Raw genomic sequence first — 18,163 nt, forward strand, 5'->3', positions numbered from 1 at the left:
ATATGCATCTCTATCCAGGTTGACAGCTTAAGTAACAGGCTCTAGCCAAACAAAATCTGAAGTGACTAAGGCATTGCTTCTCAAATAAGAGCAAATTGGAACTGCCATCTCAAATCACTAACATGTCTTCTGGCAAGACTAGATTAGCACTCACACTCACATCTGATGAGGGAGTCACCTCAAGCTTGCAAACAGCCAGTTTGGATTACCCAGAAAGGGCATGTTAAAACCAGCAAAGGGTTGCCAGGCCTCTGTTCTTTGGCCAGCCTACATAGAATGGAGAATTTTGTAGAGGCGATGTGTTCAACACTTGGATACATTTAAGAAGACAGCTTGAGTCTAGTTTCTTTTGTCTCTAGGCCAGCTCAAAATAACCAGGCACATGCCCTTGCTGACCTCTAAAGGCAGGTCACTGTTAAAGTAAGTCATACTGACTCTTGCTTGACGTCTCTTCTTTGTTTCATTCTGCTGCCTGACTTTGGTTCTGCTCCTGGCCCTTTGGAATTGGTGTTTGAACTTGGTCTCTGTTCTTTAGGTCCTGGATTTTCCAAACAGATTCCAATTGGGTTTATCCTGCTGGCTGTCTATGAGCTAGGCTACCCTACTTCTTGCTCTTCTGAGGCTAACTTCCACTATAATTCACTTGGCTGACTGGTTCTTCTCTGTGTCTGCAAGAGTATATGTGAGTGTTTGGTGGAGAGGGGAATAGGATATATGCTCAATTTGAATAATCACTCACTAAAATGAGAGAGAGAGAGAGAGATCTAAATATGGAGAGTAGGAAGTAAAACAATTGCTTCTCCTTATTGACCATTCTTAGGTTTGAAGTAAATTCTTAATTAGGTATTTAGTTCCCTCCTAAGTATTTTATCCCAGCCCTCAGATTCTGCTGCCACCTGGTGCTAAAATGTTACAGGTAGTGATGACTAAATAGTTTGACAAACTCCAAGAAGTATCACCTAAATTCAGAGAGAACACATACTAATTAGGAGGCTGGATATTTAACATAGTAAGTAAAAGATATAACATTTTTAAAAATAACAATAGCTTAGCGTAATACATAATGAACATGTTATACCTATGAACAGATATATAAGATGTAATAATACTAAATTACTATGTAGTTCTGAGCTATTACCATCTCTTAGAAGTATGGTCCATGTCAGGGCCAGGTGCAGTGACTCATGCCTGTAAGATCCCAGCCCTTTGGGAGGCCGAGGTGGGCGGATCACCTGAGGTCAGGAGTTCAGGACCAGCCTGGCCAACATGGCAAAACCCCGTCTCTACTAAAATATATATATATATACACACACACACACACACACACACACACACACACATTAGCTGGTCGTGGTGGCACACACCTGTAGTCTCAGCAACTTGGTAGGCTGAGGTAACAGAATCGCTTGAACCCAGAAGGTGGAGGTTGCAGTGAGCTGAGATCATGCCACTGCACTCCAGCCTGGGCAACAGAGTGAGGCTCTGTCTCAAAAAAAGAAAAAGAAAAAGAAAGAAAGGAAGAAAGAAAAGAAGTATGATCCATCTCTAATCCCCATTTGAGCTGTCACTCCCAAATATGATATTTGAGCTGTCACTCCCAAATATGCTTGGTGTTAATTCACATTAACAACAAATAATTTCAGTTAATGGCCTCCCTAACTGAAAAAAGTTTTCTGCCAGCTTCTAAGTTAAGATTGGTTAATTTTGCCCAAGGTTTATTTATATTTCACAGAAATTATTTTTCTTCCTTTTGTGGCTTTTATTGATCTACTATGTCTCCCCACTCTTCATTCTGCCACCATTTTTATCTATTACTCCTCCAAGAAGGGTCTGCTTTGATTGCTTCTGGCTTTTCCAAAATTGTTTTATTTCTATTCTTTAATTCTCTGTCTTCTGAGATTTTCATATTCCCGGGGATTACATATCATCCACCCAACCTTTCCCAGTGGAACTTTTACAGAAATGCTGTCCTGTTGGACTCCCATATACAGCAATACTTTACTCATTTGGCTTTTGAGTCCCAACTATTGAGGGACATGAGAAGAATTTTCCAAGGTTCAGGCAAAAGAGAAATTCAGTAGGACCATTCATCTAAGACAGATTATATTTTCCAGAGATGATCAAAAGAATAATTCCCACTTCACATGCTTTTTTTTTTTTTTAACAATATGATTTCTGTTCTCTTCTCATAGAGAAGTGGAATCTAAACTCTCTTCCCTAGAATCTGGGTGGGTTTGTGACTTTGGAAGAAGTGATGCTGTGTGACTTCACTTAGATGTGATTTAGGTTAGATGATAAAAAGTGATAAAGTTTCACTGCCACCAAGCTGTGAGGAAAACCAAAGTAGCTTATACAGAGACACCATATGGAGAGGCCACTGTATTTTTTCCAGCTGACAGCCCAACTGAAGTCCCAGCCACAGCCAGCATCAACTGCAAAGACCCCTCCAGATGACTGCAACCCCAGCCATCAAGTTATTTCCAGCCTTCAAGCCTTCCCAGCTGAGGCCCAGACATCAGAGAAGGTAAACAAGCCGCCTCTGCTGTGCTCTGTCCACATTCCTGATCCACAGAAACCATGAGGACAGTAAGATTGTTGTTTTATGCCACTAAGTTTTTAGATTGGTTTGTTACATAGCAAGAACAATAGAAATGGTATCGTATTTAGTATGTTCCTCACAAATTGTGAGCAAGTATCCCAAGATGGGTGCAGAGCCCAACTTCTAGTTCATATATAAGTTTCTTGTCATCCTGAGGCATCTCCCTGAATCAGAGCTTAAGCAGCCTTCATTTCTTCTGATTTTGAGAGTCTTATTTCTGGCATCCCAGAAGCTCCATTACTAATCTGGGACTTGGCATTCTAGTATTTCTATCTCATTCATTTCTGGCTCATTTCTTACATTATCCATAGTTTCTCATTCCATCAACTTCCCCTGGGATTCACATTTTCTTGTGATGAGTGGTGGTGGGAATTTCACTTCTGAAGAGACTCCAACCTATGCACAGCAGTGCAGCCTCACCTTCTGGTTTCAACAAGACAGTTATATCATTGATGACCCAATATCAACTTCAAGATAATAATAATATCTAAAATTTATTAAGATATTACTATACATCAAGCACTGTGCTAAACTTTTTCCATACCCTTTTTAATCCTTAATCCTTTTAACAACCTCATAAAGTAAGAACTATCCTCCTTCCCATTTTAAAATAAAAACAGTGAGGCAACACACCCTGTAAGTGGTAGAGGGAAATTTGGATGGCAGCAGTGTATCTCCAGAGCCTGTGTTCTTTTTTTTTTTTTTTTTTTTTTTTCCAGAGGTGGGGTCTTTCAATATTTTCAAGGCTGGTCTTGAACTCCTAGCCTCAAGTGATTCTTCTCCCTCAGTCTCTCAAAGCACTGGAATTACAGACTTTAGCCACCATGCCCAGCCAGAGCCCATGCTCTTAACCACATGTCTCATTTCTAGGACATTAAACAAAAGCATGCATTGAGCCAAGCCTAGTCATTTAAAAGACTATTGGGTAAGGTGAAGATCTTACTTAAAGGTCTCTCCTGCCTTTCTCTTCCTCACAACTTCCCATTTCTGCACATAAGGGCATATACATCTGTAGATGCATAATTCTGGTTGCTAAAACCTAGCCAGGACAATTTATATTCTAGCACAGTCACTTTACTTTTAGGCTGAAATATCTGCATTTAGGTTGCATCACAGATCTTCCCAAGAACAATAGGTGAAGCTTGTTTTATATTTGTATGACTTAAAGGGCCAGTTCAGAGTATTGTCCCCCTGAAATAAAGGATAATCTGCCTCAAAGTGTCTTTTTATAGGACAGAAATGGCTTACTACTCTTTAATAACAGGATTTTGCACTGTTTTATTCAGCAATGTAACTGAGCTGTAGCTGACTTCCTGGGAACAGCCATAGTTCTAGCTCCAGGCCTACTATTGCGACTGCATTCAGCACTTTGACTTGTCTCCAGTATAAGTCCACCTCTTCCATGCATGATGAGAAGTGGATATTTTACTGAAGATTCCATGCAGCTAGTGGAAGAGGTTCTATATTACAATATCATATTTTAAAACGTAATAAAATTCCACATAAGTATGCTCTTTCCCCAGTTTTTCATTATGGATAGCAGCTTTCTTGTCTCTTCAAAAATTCTCCCTGTTCTGCCACAGTCATTCTCCAGACTCACATTTTTCTTCAGCCTCCCATCCCAAGTCGTCATCATTACCTCACCCCCATCTCATAGTTCTCTCTACAGTTTGCATTCTCAGACCCATCTCAGCACTCAGAAAGGGAGTCCCCTCTTTAGAAGAGGGAAGAGTGGTATGCATAAAACATACTTTTTTTTCATTCACAAATAATTTTGTTACACATGTCTCTATTGCGGGAGCTTCTAAACATCAACTTTTATGTTGGTCTTAAAATCTTCTTTTTAAATTATGAACTAAATTGTACATGCAAAACATAAACGCAATCTATATGTATGAATGAATAAAAAATAGTAATGCACAAAACCAGTGTACCGTATAGTGCTGGGTCAACTTGGTTAAGCTGGGAACAATGTTTTCCAGTATTCCATTTACTCTGTGACTCAGGGTTAGGGTTGGCCCAAAAGAGAAACTTGCACATATGGAAGATGGAAGTGGGCAGCAGCCATTATTCTCTGAAGGTAACTGTAGTAAAATGTGGTAACGGATGGACACAGAGTTTCTAAATGGGTTCCTACTTGTCCTGCTTTCCTCCACTTTGTTAATATGTCGCCTTCCTGACTGCTTGCCCTGCTGCAATTCCAAATGTGGTTTCTTGGCTGAAGCAAAACAGCATACCCTCTGGCAGCTATCGATGTAGCAAATGCTTTTTTCTCAATGCCCATTAGTAAAGACCACCAGAAGCAGTTGTCTGACCCAGCAGATCCAATAGTTCTTGGAGCATCTTGACAGAGATGCATTACAGAGCACGTGGCAAACCTTTGTGAGTGAATCATAGTTTAGACTTTTTGGAATTTTGAAGCAAAATTATGTTATCCTCTCCCAGTTGCTATTCTTCTTTTGAGAAACATCTTCTGACTTGCTACTGGGCCCTAGGAGAGACTAAATACTTCACCATGAACCAAGAAGTTAGCATACAACCTGAGCTGCCCATTGCAAAGTGGTTGATCTCTGACTCAAGAAACTATAATGTTGAGTGTGCACAGCAGCATTTCATCATTAAGTGGGAGTGATATGCATGAGATCAGGCTCAACCAGGTCCTGAAGACACAAGTCAGTTGCATCAACAAATGGCTCAGATTTCTATGAATCCTTCTTCTGCTACCTTGCCTCTCCTTTCTCAAGGAGAAGTCATTCTGCACAAATGACTTCATGGGGTGGTCCCTATGAACAGTTTGATTAAAGAAGAAAAACGGTGAATGTTTTACAAATATATCTACCAAAATTGAAGAAGCTCCATTGAATGCCCTTAGCACCATAGCCCTATTTGGGTGTGGCCATGAAGGACAGTGTTGAAAGGAAAGATTTCCAGTGGGTAGTGCACCTAATTGGTTAACTTGCCTGGAAGGAGAGATGGCTAAAAGGTATGGATCTATTAATTCATGAGCAGTGATTAATGGTTTGGTTGATTGGTCATGAACTTGGATGAAAGATGATTAGAAAAATGGAGGCAATGAGGTCTGGAAAACGGGTATGGGGATAGACCTCTCTAAATGACTACAGAATATGACAATATTTGTATCTGAGGTGAAGGCTCACCAAAATGCAGCCTTACAATAGAAGTATCTTACTAATAAGGTAGACAAGATGACTTGTTTTGTGGATGTCAGTCATCCTCTTTCCCCAGTCATTCCTGTCCTTGCCCAATAAATAAAAAGGCCGTGGCTGCAGGGACAGTGGTTATCCAGCACATAGACTTTCTCTCACCAAAGCCAGTCTGGTTACCTTCAGGCTGAGTCTCCAACTACCATCAGCAAAGACCAACACCAACTGGAGATATGGCACTATTTTTCAGGCCAGCTAGTTCAGGCTGATTATTTTGGACCATTTCTACTTGGAAGGGGAAATGTGTTGTTCTTATTGAATGCCTTATTTGTCATCATGATATCCTATACAGCATTGCTTCTGCACTCATTTTACAGAGAATAAGCCCAGTACTAGTTTTTATGTAACCTGGAAGAATTGTCTCCCCCCTACCTAGAGGAAGCTGACCTGATAGATTTGTTTTTCTTTTTTAGATATGGGGGAGGGGTCTCCCTTTGTTGCCCAGGTTGGAATCAAATCTGGACTCAAGCAATCCCCCCACTTCAGCGACACCTGGAATTACATGTGTACTCCAGTATACTCAGGTCTGATAGATTTTTGCAATGCCTTTAAAAGACTTAATTGAGTCCCAGATGAGTGACAAAACTCATTTATTGAATCAATTTATCTAGAGGCATGATTTTATAATTGTTTTTATTTGGAAATTAAATATGGTTAAAGAAGTGTATGTGGATACAAAATTGACAAGTGGTGGATTGTGCAGGATTGTGTTATGTCAACATGGATAAACTGAGAACTAAATTTCCTAGAATCCCATTTTTTGTATGATTGTCCAAGAGAGAAACTTGCGTTAGATTTGAAAGGCAGAAGTGAAGCCATTGTCATTACTGTCTTAAGGCTGCTGTAGTCAGATGTGGTGATGGACAGATTCAGAGGTGTCCAGTGGGTCTATCTTGTTGCTCCTCTCCCATTTACATTTAAACATGTCTTTTCCATCTTTAAAAATCTCTCCTTTAACCTCATGTCTCCTTCCATACTACTTTCTTTTCTTTCATGCTAGCTGTGTCCGTTTTCATTTTGCTACTCCATCCTCTGCTACAGATCTCTGCTACCTGCTTCCCCCTAAAACTGTTCTCACCATTCTTCCCCCATACTCATTATTTCTAGATATCTATTACTATCATATGCTGATGGCTCTCAAGACTATATCTACTGGCAGGACGCAGTGTCTCATACATGTTATCTCAGCACTTTGGGAGACCAAGGCGGGCAGATGGCTTGAACTCAGAAATTCGAGACCAGCCTGGGCCACACAATGAAACCTCGTCTTTACAAAAAAATTAGCCAGGCGGTGGTGACATGCGCCTGTGGTCCCAGCTACTCAGAAGGCTGAGGCAGGAGGATTCCTTGAGCCCAGGAGGTTGAGACTGCAGTGAGCTCTGATTGTGCCACTGCACTCCAGCCTGGGCGACAGAGTGAGACCCTGTCTTAAAAAGAGAGAGAGAGAGAGAGAGAGAGAGAGAGAGAGAGAGACTACATCTACCCAGATGTCTCCTCTGAGTTTCATACTTTGATATCTAATGAGCTCTACCTCTACCCGGGTGGCAGACAAGCGCTTAAACTCAGAATGTTAATAATTAAGCTCATCATATTTCCCATCAAAACTGTACCTTCTTCATATCTCAGCGAATTGCACCATCATCCACTCAGGTTTCCAAACCAGAAATCAAGTTCGAAAACTCCCATGTGTCTCCCTCCCACTGTCACTTTCCTAGTTTAGGTTTCCTTTATCTCTGGCCTGGAAGAATGCAGTAGTCGTTCCTCCTGAAGTGAAGATCCAATTGTATAATACATTGTGAAGATACCATACAAACATTATGGTTTATCTTCATTATAGACCCATATTATATGGATTATTGCCTACTCTGAGAATGTGGGCAATAAATCAATTTTATGGGAGTAGTTGCAACCAATAATGGGCTAAGATGAACAAAAGGAAAATACATTTGCACAACAGTGGATATTTTCAGTGTGTTAGACCTGGTGGCAATGCTGTCCATTTCACAAATATTTATAATTTCCTACCGTGCGCTAGTAACTGTGCCTGCAGGAGAGGCTTTCAAGGCACTGATTCACTGTGTACTTTTTTCTGGACCCAGCACTATGTGACATGCAGAGGATACAAAACTGAAAAATTCGTGGTCTCTATTCCTAAGGGACACTTAAGTTCCTTCAGTCACTACCCATGTTGAATGATGTCCCAGATGTTCCCACCTAATGCTGAGGTCCTTCTACAGACAGTGTGGTAGTGAAGTTCCCTTTGTGGACTTAATTTTTGAGAGTAAATTAAGTTCTGAAGGGGAAAAAGGTTCCCATTTCAAAGTCAATCTAGAGACACGTGGAGACTGTTGTCTAGATGCGCGGATTCTTTTCCGGTGACACACAGGAACCACCTCCTTGAGACCTGAATTAAATTGCAAGCAATTTCAGTAATGAATTCAGCCTTGGGCTCAGCCCATTCCCAGAACCTCTGGCTTAATTATGAGAAGAAAACCTATTTATTCTGGGACATCACCACTTTGGGATAAATTCCTGGAAGCCCTCAGAAAAGCAAAGGGAAGATCTTTCTCAGAGTCTCTTCTCTGAATTTCTGAGAAAGAAGCGTTTCATGTTTGGTCTGTCAAGTTGCTTTTAGTTTCAGCCCATGGATTTGCCCCTTATTTAATTATCTCTGAACTTAGGTCTCTCTGTCCATCCAAAGGCCTAGGTCACCTGTGGGAGACTAAGTCAACCTTTCTTGGGCCTTCCTCAGAAACCATCTTCCCCTGAGCACATTCTTCATATCCTTAGTTACAAAATACAGTAAGAAAAATAATAATACATATATAGTACTTTACATTTTGCTAAACTCTTTTCGGGTGTTTTAGTTCACTTAATTCTAATAGCAACCAAGAGAGGTGCAGCTATGAGGAATCTGAGCCTCAGAGAAAAGTAACTTGTCCATTACATCATGCTACTGAGAATGAAAAAAGAAAGAAAGAATGAAAGAAAGAAAGAAAGAAAGAAAGAAAGAAAGAAAGAGAGAGAGAGAGAGAAAGAAAGAAAAGTAACCTGTTCATGATCACACAGCTATTGCATGACAGACCTCAGTAAGAACCCAGACAGTCTAACTCCTATCCTCTTTCCATCTTTTCTCATATATCTGTCCAGGGGCCAAAGTAATTTCTATATCTGATCTACTTCAAAATTATTATGAAAACTGAGTAAACTATGTTGATACTGGGAGTCAAGGAATACTGATGTCTGTCCTGGGACTAGCTCGGTTGTGGGGACCCATTGAAGACCCCTATAAGCCAGGGTCCCAAGGGGATCTATGAAGAGCAAGGAAAGGCAAGGAAAGCTCTCCTGAGACGGTGGTTTGCAAACTTGGTCACATGTTGAAAACATCCCAGGAGCTTTAAAAAAATACTAAAGCTTTGGTTTCAGCCCCAGAGATTCTGAATCAGTTCAAAAGTCTTGGGGGCAGCCTTTCCATTTAGATATTTTTAAATCTCCCCAGGTGATACTATAATAATATGCAGCCAAGATTCACTAACTTTGCCTGAGGGCACCCACAGTTTCTTTGTAGGGCTTGTGGACTCATTCTTTCTCTTTTCTATATGCTTATTATACCAGTTATATTTAGTCATTGAATAAAATCTAGAAAATACTGATTAATTTTTGGAGGGTAGTCATAATTATTCCACAGAGAAATAAATTTTGTTAACAATTGGCTGTATATCTTTCTGGGATTTGTCTGCATACATACACACAAATAAATAATCCTATGCTGCTTCTTTAATCAAAAATGATATACATGCTGTGTATCTTTTATCTTTGACTTTTTTTTCCATGCCAACAAATTCAAATAAGCCTATTTTCAAAGATGTTATAGTATTCCATTGTGTGGCTGTACCTCACTGCACCTCTAATAACAAAGAGGAGTTTTCTTTTTATCACCATATCTGTTTCCCTTCCAAGGAGATGCTTGAAATCCTAGAATCTAGTGGGGAGGATCAGATTTTGTCAATCCTCTTGGCTTCTGTGCCATTTCAAATTCATCTGAAAGATTTACGATTAATCAAACAATATACTAATTTGGGAAAACTGGTTTTTGGAGGAAAGTTTGGAAACTACTATTAAATCCCAAGCCCTAATAATCTTAGAGAATGAAAGAAACTGAGGGTTCTACAACTCTCAGAATTCCAACTTGTCTTCAGTTGCTTGAGGTCCTTTCTCAAAATTGTTTAAGTCTAGTCAGTTACCTGGGTAAGTTAATTAAGGGAGTCTATGACATAATGCTAAAGATAATAACAACAATTAGCACTTGCATAGCACTTTAAAGTGAATAATTCTAACATAAAAACAATACGAACTAACTACCATTCATTAAGTATTCTTCTAGAGAATCAGTGTGCTAGGCACTGAACTAGGCACTTGACATAGTCTTCTATTTGATATCTGTCGTAAAGTCTATACACGGTGGTATTAGTATCTCAGTTTTACAGATAAGACAGCTGAGGCTCAGTAAATTGCCTGAGCTCACTTAAAACTAGACTGTAAACATGGATTGTGTCATGGTTTTACTCAGCATTGTATCTCAGAATCTGGTTCAGTGCTTTGCACTGTGCCTAGGAGAAGGTAGGGACTCAATACATAATTGATGAATAAAGGAATAATTAAATCACTAGCTGTTTCTTTAATTCATATTGCCTCTGGGTGATGCAGAGATGCTCTACCCAGAGCAGTCTTGCTTCCTGTTTCCATCCTCCAGCAATAATTCACATAGTAATGATATGGGCCTTCATCCTCCAGCAATAATTCATATAGTAATGATTTGGTGGCTCATATAGTTTGGCTCTGTGTCCCCATGCAAATCACATCTTGAATTGTAATCCCCACATGTTGGGGGAGGAGCCTGGTGGGAGGTGATTGAATCATGGGATGAGCTTCCTCCTTGCTGTTCTCATGATAGTGAGTGAGTCCTCACGAGATCTGGTTGTTTGAATGTGTGTGGCACTTACCCCTTTGCACGCTCTCTTCTTCTCTGCCATCGTAAAGATATGCTTGCTTCCCCTTTGCCTTCCGCCATGATTGTAAGTTTCCTGAGGCTTAACCATGGTTCCTGTGAAGCCTGCAGAACTGTAAGTCAATTAAACCTCCTTTTTTCATAAATTACCCAGTCTCAGTTCATTCTTTTTAGCAGTGTGAAAACAGACTAATACAGTGGTTTATGGAAATGTGCCTTCATTCTTTATATTCTCTAGGGTAATGGTTCTCCAAATGTGATCCCTTTTCCAACAAATTCATGGACCCCACTTCAGATCACCAAATCAGAATATCTGGTCTCGGATATCAAGAAACTGTTTTAATCAGCTTTTCATCTGTAATCCCAGCACTTTGGGAGACCAAGGTGGGCAGATCACGAGGTCAAGAGATCAAGACCATCCTGGCCAACATGGCGAAACCCCATCTCTACTAAAAATACAAAAATCAGCTGGACGTGGTGGCACACGCCTGTAGTCCCAGCTACTCAGGAGGCTGAGGCAGGAGAATTGCTTGAACCCAGGAGGTGTAGGTTGCAGTAGCTGATTGTGGCATTGCACCCCAACCTGGCAACGGAGCGAGACTCCGTCTCAAAATAATGATAATAATAACAAGCTTTTCAGATGAGTCCAGTGAACATTAAAGATAAACATTGAAGTTTGAGGACTTAATAAATAAATGGCCTTTCTGTCCTGAGACTCATAGTAGTAGTTTGGCCTGGATGATTGGATGGAGGTGCCATTTATAGAGATTGGGGAAACAAATGGTGAAGCAAGTTTGGAAGGAGGTCATGAATTTGGGTCTGGTGTGTTTTTGAAGTACCTTTGGAATATCCAGGTGAAGGTATCTGGAGGCATCTGGAGCCTGGAGGTCTGGAGCTCAGAAGACAGGACTGAGTTGGAGATACAGATTTGGGAGTAGTAATTGGAGTCATGAATAAGACTGCTTAGGAGAACGGGAAGCATTAGTTTACCCTAAGTAATAGCATTATTTTAAGAGAGTTGGGGAGGGGTACTGAGAGAATGAAGAATCTGAGGACAGTCATTCTTCCTTGTGAGTGACTTGCATTGGAATGTTTGTCTCATCTTCTCCTCTGGATTATAAGCTCCTTAAAGGCAGGGACTGTGTAAACTTTAATAAGTCCCTCAAACAAAAGTACATTGCTGCACAGGCTGTGAATAATCAGTGAATTCCTTCCAGGATTCTGCTTTGCAGAAATCCAATGTGATCAGAGCCACCAGCAAGATATTTTCCCAAAAATCACTTCTATCATTTCCCAGTGGACAGTATGGCAGATTAAAAATAAGTGAATAAATAAAGGGTATCATTGTAATCCACTGATATCTATGCTAATCACATTAATCAGAGTGAATTAATTACACCTGAAAACAGATGCAAAGTTAAATTCCTCAGAAAATCAATTCATTAAACTCATATTGGAATGCACAGTCAACAACCCCCATGTTTAGAAACTATCAGCATGATTTGTGGCAACTTCTGATTTACTAACGAAACTGCTTAAAACATTTTTAAAGGCAATTACAATTACTGTCTGGCATTTGATGGAAAGAAATCTTGTCAGCATTGTCCCTTGTGTGTCAACTGTCACAATTTTCTAAAAATTTTGCGGCAAAAAATAGGCAGGCTCTACTATTTGCTAGCCTCGATTAGGGTTAATTCAATGTGTGTCTGCAAATAATAGTGTTTAATGTAATCTCTCTAATTACAGATAAAACGCATTTTCAGTCATGCTCATCACTGACAGTATTTTGGGATAAGTTAAACTGACAGCTGCTTTCTGAAGGAAAGGAAAAAACAAACCTTCCTTGGGGTTGTGTTGATTTTCTTTCTCTCTCCGCCCCCCACCCCTTTCTTTTACATTAAAGTTGAGAAAAAGATGAAACTTGACACTTTGGCTCTGGATACCAATTTTGGAAATCATGACATCATCTATCTCTTAGGAATTTGACATGTTTTCCAGCTCCTACTCCCATCAATGGATATCTAACTTGAATTCACTCAACAAGCATTTTCTGAGGGTTTCCAGTGAACCAGGTATTGTGCTAGGCAGTAAGGAAATCAAGAAGGAATGATTCTACCAAACCTGCCCCCCTGCAATTGGCCCCATGAGTCAAGTCAAGCTTCCTACTATACCAGACTTTATAGTCATACAGCCCTTATATTCTCAGTCCCTCCAGAGTGAAACTATTCAAGTCACAATGTTTTCTGAAGGACCACAGATTACTGGATCAGGGACTACCCAAGGACACCTACTCCTCAGATTGTCCAGGCATCTGTAATGTGGCCTCACATGACAAGTTGAGCCAGATCAGTCAGATTTTCTTTCTCAGGAATAGAAATTGGAAAATACTAGATGAGGTCGTTAGGGATAAAGGTGAAATTAGAAGGCAGTAAGAGAAAAACCACAAGATAGAAAGAATTAAGACCTTGAGAGGGCAGGCATCATCGGGTCTATGAGACTATGAGGAAGCCGAAACACAGGGCCTAGTTCAAGGTTGAATGAATCAAAGGATGAATAAATAAACAAATAATTGTGACCTACGATGTCTTTGGCTTTTTTTTGGTAGCCTCAAAACATGAGTGATTCATGCTGAGTCACTATCCTTGATACTCCTGACTCTTTTTTCACCTATTCTGTAGATAAACCATGTTTCTTGCATCCTGTGTGTCTCAGTTGGAATATAATTCAGGTTTGAGGAATGGAAAAACTCAAAATAACAGTGGTTTAACAAGGAGTTTAATTTTTTTCTCATGAAAAGTCTACTTATATGCAATCCAGCTTGGATAGGGTTGCTCTGCTCCATAAAATCCTCAGGGCTGATTCCTTCCAACTTCCTTTGCTACAGTTCTTAGGAGATACCCTTATCTCCATAGTCTAAAGTGGTATCCATGTTCCAGATGAAAGGATGGAGAGACAGTTGAACAATAAGGGTCAGAAGTCACCAGCCATTGCTTAAGATAAGTTTCTAGAACCTGGGAAAGTCTTATTCATGATGTTTGGGTGGAAATTTTGGAAAAGATGTGAATTCTACTTCTAGAGCAACACGAGAAACAGAGATGATACCAGCGGTACAGCAAAAAAAAAAAAAAAAAAAAAAAAAAAAAAAAAATCGTTAACAGAGCTAATATCAAACACACGTGGGAGCCTGAAGCCAGAGCTAACACAAAAGTTGGCAGAATTTACAGATATCTTGAGGAGGACTTTCAGGCTCCCTGTTTGTGGAACAAAGTGTTTAAAACAATCCCTTCTGGATCCTAAGGATAAGAGGCCCCAGCAACCTATGGGTTGCAATACAAATGAGACATATTCCAAGACTAAGCCTACACCTAAGCCATCCTAAAATATCACCTATCATGATACCACCCATGACTTTCTCCATGTTGAAATTTTCATACATAGAACCACTCTCTGGAGCCAGACAGTACTGATGTTGTCACTAGAAGGCTACTGTCCATTGCCTTCTGGAAGACAGAGAAGCAGAGTGCCCAGATTTCTAGCCCTCAAGATGGTAGAAATTACACCATCTCAGAAGTGGGGGAGCTGGAAAAGGAAGGAAAGGATAGCTAGTTCTGAAAAGTAAGGATGTTGTTTTGAGTATATTGACTTTGTTCTGTAAAAAGTGAGATACAAAGCACAGTAAGATGCCATTTTATAACCACTGGATTCACAATAATAAAAAATCCTGGGCCAGGCATGGTGGCTCATGCCTGTAATCCCAGCACTTTGGGAGGCTGAGGTGGGTGGATCACCTGAGGTTGAGAGTTCAAGACCAGCCTGACCAACATAGTGAAACCCCATCTCTACTAAAAATACAAAATTAGCCGGACATGGTGTTGCATGCCTGTAATCCCAGCTACTTGGGAGGCTGAGGCAGGAGAATCACTTGACCCTGGGAGGTGGAAGTGATGAGCTGAGATTGTGCCATTGCACTCTAGCCTAGGCAACAATTGTGAAACTCCGTCTCAAAAAAAAAAAAAAAAAAAAAAAAAAAAAAAAAAAAATTCTGATGAATCCAGGTCTTGGAGAAGAGGTAAAACAGTAGGAATTCTCATTGTTGGTGAGAATGTAAATTGGTGCACTGCTTTTGAAGAAAACTAATATATCTAGTAAAGGAAACAACATGTATGCCACATATCCTACCGACTCTACTTCTTGGTTGGCCTACAGCTGTGGGTCTCAAACTTTGGTATGCATTGTAATTACCTGGAGGGCTTCTAAAACACAGATTGCTGGGCCCTTCCTCAGAGTTTCTGATTCAGTAACTCTGGAGTGGGGCCTGAGAATCTGCATTTAGTAAGGTCCCAGGTGATGCTGATGCTGCTGATCCTAGGACTACACTTTGAAAACCCCCAGCCTAGAGAAATTATTTCCTGTGTTTATTAGGAGATGTGTACAAAAATTTCATAACATCATAGCTAGTAATAGCAAGAGCCTGGAAACAACTTAAATATCCCTTGACAGGAAAATGAATAGAGAAATTATCGTGTATTAATTATCGTGTATTAATAGAGAGGTACTACAGAGCAGAGAAAATTAAATTAGAGCTATATAACATCATAGATAAAACAAGTTGCAAAATAATATATGCTTTATGATACTAAATACAAAACTCAAAGACATGTACATTTAAACAAGAAATTACTTAGGAATATATACATATATAATGATAAACCAAAATTCAGAATGGTGGAGGGAAGAGGGAAATGGGATTGGGGAGGCACAGGGATTCCAATAGTTCTTGAGTTGGGTGGTAAGCTCAAATATGTTTGTTCTATTATTCTTTCACATGTATAAAATATTTAACAATTATTTTGTGCTTTAAAATCAGTTTCATCAAGTGTGGTAGCTCATGCCTGTAATCTCAACACTTTTGGAGGCCAAGACAGGTGAATCACTTGAGCCCAGGAGTTTGAGACCAACCTGGGCAACATGGTAAAACCCCTTCTCTAAAATAAATAAATAAATAAATATACAAAAATGGGATGGGCGTGGTTGCTTGTGCCTGTAGTCCTACCTGCTTGAGAGGTTGAGGTGTGAGGATTACTTGAGCTCAGAAGGTCAAGGCTGCAATGAGCCATGACTGCCCCATTGCTCTCTAGCCTGGGTGACAGACTGTGACCCTGTCTCAAAAATATAAAATAGAATCAATTTCACTTTTGTATGTATGAAATATTTCACTTTTTTCTTTTTAATCAGTTTTATATTTTCAACTTCATATTCTTTTAGTTTCCCATAGAATCTTGACAATGTGAAAAGCAAAAATAAAAATATAAAGATGTATCCTTTTTTTAAAATAAGGAAAAATCCCCTGAATATGTATATATGGACGAGGAAGCATGTAAGCAGGTATGTTAGGATAGTGTGTGTGTGTGCATGTGTGTGTATGTGTATTTATACTTAAAATACCTTTATGTAGTTCTGAGCAATTGATTAAAAACTGGCAGGAGAAAATGAGCAAGGGAAGAAAGGGCTGGGGGGAAGAAACTATGGTTTTAGGAACAAAAGGTAAAGTGTATTTGTGGACACGTAAATTCAAAGGGTAAGGTGGAGGCCAGGCTGCCAGGAAGGAAATGGCTCTGAGATGAGCAAGGATTGCCTGCTTCTCTGTGTTTGTTCCGGTATCTTTTCTCAGGGATAAAAAAGGCAGATCTGGCGGGTGATGGCTTTGTGGGGTTTATGAAAGTAACCGGAAGGGGACAGAGAGGTGGTTGCAGAGTCCAAAGGAGAACAACTTGGAAGATGTGGACTACAGAGCCTGAGTGGGAGTTTTAAATCACCTGGAAATTGGGAGGTTGGCTGGAAGCAGACAAGAGTCATGAGGGGTTGAATGACTGAAGCCCACTCTGAGGATAGGGAATGTTTGTGTTTAGAGATGAAAGGACTAGAAAGGGATTCCAAAAGTGGAGCAGGGCCTCGTTATTAAAGGCTCAGTGGGACTGAGGCTGGTGAGGGACAAGCTTTGAGTACTGTGGGGACAATGGTGGGGACCTGTTGAGGCAAGAAGTCTAAAGAATTCACAAGACAGTTGATACCTCTGACAGGCAGGAATGATGAAGTTGAGTCAGAGTATTGGATAGTAGCTGCGTTGCTCAGGTAGAGTTCTTACCATTGTTGATGAGCAAGGAACTGAGAATAGAGGACCCCTGTGTCCTGGGAAGGAACGGGGGTCTAATCACAGCTCCATGAATGCAGCCGGGGGCAGTAGAGTCATATTGACCTGTGTTCAAATTAACTTACTAGCTGTGAGGTCCTGCTGCTAGGTACTTAACCTCTCCTGGCCTCTTTCCTCATTTTCAGAGGATATCACCTCCTTCCTAGAAGTAGTAACCATTAAACTAGAGTACAGATGAAAGGGTTTACTAGAATATCTGGCACACACCATAGATTATTAATAAATGTTAGTGAGACAAAGCAGGGGTCCTTCTTAGGGGCCTAATGGGCCCCCCAAGAGTGGAAATAAAGGAAAAATTTTGAATCTCTTCAAGGGAAAGTCCAGGTACCCAGCTATCCCTGAGAAATAAAAAAGCAATCCCATAAGAAAAAAAAAAAAAAGGAATAGCATAAACAATAATCTTGAGCAAGTTAGAGTCACAAGGTGTTTTAGTTCCCTCTAGAAACTAAAATATAACACCTTAACATATGTTCTTGAGTTGTTTATTAGAAACCAAGACTACCACTGATGAAAAATGCTGGCCATTGTCAGGGAGACCTTAGGTAAAGGGGACCTGAAGATTGAACACTGACCACCATCCTTTGTTCTAAGTTTCTTCCTGTGGGACCTGGATAAGAGTTACACCCACAGGCCAAACATTAACCTTCCTTTCTGCTGAACCCAAGTTTTTAGACAAAACCTTGTTTCCTTAACCAATTGCAAATCAAAAATTTTCTGAATCCACCTCATGACCTGTAAGGCCCCACTTTAAGATAGCTCATCTTTTCAGGCCAAACCAATGTATAATCTCCATGTTTGACTTACAATTTTACCTGTAACTTCTGCTGTCCTGAAATGTACCCCTCCCTTTAAAAACCTTTTTTTGTAAGCCATCAGGGAATTCGGGTCTTAAGTGTTAATTGCCCAATCCCCTTGCTTGGCACCCTGCAATAAATGCCTCACTTTCTATCACTGCAAATCCCAGTGTCAGTGTTTGGCTTTTTCTGTGCACTGAGTGAGCGGATCCGAGTTTGGTTTAGTAACATTAGGTCTGTCTTCTCTTCCCCTCAAATCAAGCACCCTTAGAGGCCCAGCATGGGGGATGGCCAGCACCACAGGAGGTAATCAGAGAAGGGGCTGAT

Source organism: Macaca thibetana, chromosome 15, assembly GCF_024542745.1.
Source record: "Macaca thibetana thibetana isolate TM-01 chromosome 15, ASM2454274v1, whole genome shotgun sequence".
NCBI classification, from domain to species: domain Eukaryota; kingdom Metazoa; phylum Chordata; class Mammalia; order Primates; family Cercopithecidae; genus Macaca; species Macaca thibetana.